At 36.5% G+C, this 3,480-nt stretch overlaps 1 protein-coding gene across 1 annotated transcript in view; it reads left to right on the forward strand.

The window, feature by feature from the left end:
- The first annotated feature begins 1,623 nt into the window (after positions 1-1,623).
- The window catches only part of LOC110299507 (mas-related G-protein coupled receptor member B8), a 10,551-nt gene continuing 8,694 nt past the window's right edge, over positions 1,624-3,480 (forward strand). Inside the window, exon 1 of the mRNA XM_021169218.2 lies at positions 1,624-1,687. The gene's annotated coding sequence lies outside the window, so the exon portion shown is untranslated. The remainder of the gene's footprint in view (positions 1,688-3,480) is intronic.

Raw genomic sequence — 3,480 nt, forward strand, 5'->3', positions numbered from 1 at the left:
CTATCTTTAAAATTACAAAGTGGAATTAAAGAAGTATAACTCTGTAAATACTTTCCATTTTTTTATATATTTAAAAATTTTGTCAAAATATAAACTTTACCTCAGGGTCTGTTAGACCATTGTTTAACTCTCTTTACCTTGGGATTTGTAAATTCATTGGACATGATTTAAGAAAAAGTTCATCATATCTGTACCAAAAAGTTAGATAAAAACTTTTAACAAAAATGGTTGATGATTAAAAATTCTATACATGAGTAATCTTAGTTTGTTACAGCATGTTTGCATGTAGCTTGGATTCAACTCCTGTTTAGAAATAATATATCTGCTATAGAATAGAATAACTTGGATTCAATTCTTGCTTATGAAAAATAGGACGTTCCCAAAAATACAATTAATGATTATGGTTTACAAGTTTATAATGAGAAAGTCTACATAGGCTAACAAAAACTGACACACACTCATATAATCACTTATGTCTTTTATTACTGTTTTGAACACCAGCAATCTGATTATTTTTAGATAAGGAACAATATACATTTAATAAATATGGGTTTAAAATGGCCTAATGCCTATCCAGGCTTACATAAACTGACCCAAAAATATATCTCTAACTTCTTTGTCTCTGATGACTTTGTTTAGCTTTGGATATTTGGAAAAACTGAGACAAAGAAGTAACCACCATTCTGTAAATCTATACTATAAAATATTTAGGAAACTACGGTTTCAGTTTCTTTGTGGACTCTGTTTATTGTTTAAAGTTTTATGTGGATGCTAAAGTATCTACAGTTAATTCCAAATTTTAAGTCTCAAACTTAACAGGAATAAAATTATAAAATATTATATAACTTGTAAACTGTTAAAGAAAATTAATACACATAGTTAATAGTCACTCGATGTATAATTAATCAAAATTTTAATGTGCTCAGAACATTGAAGTTTGTAGTCATTCTAAGTACAAATGTGATTAATTTAGAGTGACAAGCTTTTATATATGTTATCAAAATTAAGCCAAAAGCAAGTAATAAATCAAGTGAAGCTTATTTAAAATCAGCAAGTTTAAAATTTAAAATTCTAAATTGGTTAAATGATGGCACGCAAACCCCTCAGAGACATCTGGTGCATGTGGTATTTAAAATATTTAATGATAAAGGATTCCCCTGATAGAAATGCCAGTTTCTGGAAGTATCAGCTCAAGCTGTCTTCAAAGAAATTGGGGCAGTAACAGATACCACAATAGTTTTCTCTCTGTGTGGTACATTTACCAATAGGCAAAGAATTGCACCATGCCCTACCTACTGACAGGATCCTACCCAAAAAGAAGACACTATTGACTTGACTGCCCTACTCATCCTTGCCATAATACCTCCAAGTCCAAGTTCCTCCTCCATGGAGAAATTTCTCAAATCATTTGGATCTTGCAGGCAACGCAGATGCTATCTTCTGTAACAGTCAAAAGACTTTGTGGTGGCTGAAGAGTGACAACCTCTTTCCTCAGCAAAGCAATCAAAATTGCTGTGGAGGATAACACTGTTAGCATCAGAGCAAGCTCCAGAAGTAAACAGAGAGATAGAGCAACCAGAAAGGAAGCTATCTTTCAGAAGCAGAGTGAAGTATGGTGGAAGATACTTAAGGAAAAGGGTTGCAAACAGGAACTCCAGCAAAAGGAAGATTCCAGAGAGAGAAAGAGGTAAGTGCCTTAGCAGAGGTATTCTCTGAATCAGTAGACAAGCAGACAGAAGACTCCAGTGAGCCTACATGTGATAGTTGCCTTTCCATGTGGTGGATACCCAGGAAGGCATAGCAGGGGCCAGGAGTTGTACAGATCAAAAGAACAATTACCAAGGGGGAAAGGAGGGGAATGTTGTGAGAACTGGTGGAGGGGAAGCTGCCAATAAGGTGGACTGTACAATTTTGGATTAAATATGGTGACAAGCAGAAGCCAACAGAAACAAAAGATCAATACCTTGATAGTGAAGTCAGCAACTTGGTTCTGTTAGGAGAGGCTGGGCACCTTGGGACAGGGTCTATTTGTACCTCTCTCAGGTGTATGAAAGTGGGGAAGGGACAGGATGATACCATAGACTTTGAAATGTCTAACAGGTTCTCCTGATAATGAGCAATCCTGTGGAGATTATATATAGGCTTTGATATGCTGCTGATGGACAACACAGGTAGCCATATGTCTCTTCTGCCAACAGCAAGGGAAATTATTCCTTTGGTAGCTGGTAACAACTTTTACAAGTAGTCCTGATTGTGTAGGACAAAGAGAGCATTTCTTTACCAGAATGTGTTGCAGCTTGATTGGCAGTTATTTGCTCTCAGAATAAGAAGTATGTCTTTCCATGTATCCAAAATGTCTTAGGGTTTCTATTGATGTGAAGAGACACCATAACCATGCCAATACTTATAAAGGAAAATATTTAATTGGGGCAAGCTTATGGATTAGAAGTTTAGTTCATTGTCATCACGGTGGAAAGCATGTTGGCAAACAGGCAGACAGGGCACTGAAGACTTAGCTGAGAGCTCTATGTTTGGATCTGTAGCCAACAGGAAGAGACAGCTACACTAGCCTTGGTTTCAGCACCTGAAACCACAAAGCCCATATACAGTGATACATTTGACCCAGCAAAGACACACCTACTCCGAGACCAGAGCTCCAAATAGGCCAACTCCATGTAAGCCTGTGGGAGCCATTTTCATTCAAACCATCACACCAACTTTAAGATGTTTGAATAGAAATCTATTTTTCTGACAGGTTTATTTTATAATTAAAATGACACATGCTCCTCCAGCTTTTGACATCAGCATTCTTTTTTTTTTTTTTTTTTTTTTTTTTCGGTTCCTCAAGACAGGGTTTCTCTGTGTAGCCTTGGCTGTCCTGGAATTCATTCTGTAGACCAGGCTGGCCTCGAACTCAGAAATTCACCTGCCGCTGCCTCCCAAGTGCTGGGATTAAAGGCAAACATCAGCATTCTTTATGTGTTATTTGACCCAGAAATTGTCAATACACTTTGATTTATGGGTTCTATTTAGGTCCTCCTCTGTTTGAAGTCCAGTTTTTCCTGTAGACCAAAGAAAATTCCTGCTCTGTTTTGGAGAATCAGTTTTCTGGTCTTTAGTGTACATCCTTTGCAGTGCGGATTCATCTTGTCATAATGATTCACTTATTCATTTGTGAATTTTATCACCTTGTCTTTGTATTTTTATAGACAGACAGACACTTGTTATATAGCAACATCAGAAAATTGCTTAAGATTTGCAAAAACTTTTTGTTTTCTAGTTTCAAATTAGAATTCCAGATGGCTGGGTTACATTAGCCTATAGGTCTGGTTATTTCCACACTCATCTTATTAACCCTTTATATGTCTCATTCATTATTTCCATATTTTTAAGCTTGATAGCCTCCCTTATACCAGAACTGAAAGCATCCATTGGTCATGCTTCTGGCTTCCAAGATCCTGCAACAGATCTGACTTGTGA

This window comes from Mus caroli, chromosome 7 (genome assembly GCF_900094665.2).
Source record: "Mus caroli chromosome 7, CAROLI_EIJ_v1.1, whole genome shotgun sequence".
In the NCBI taxonomy this organism is placed as follows: Eukaryota; Metazoa; Chordata; class Mammalia; order Rodentia; family Muridae; genus Mus; species Mus caroli.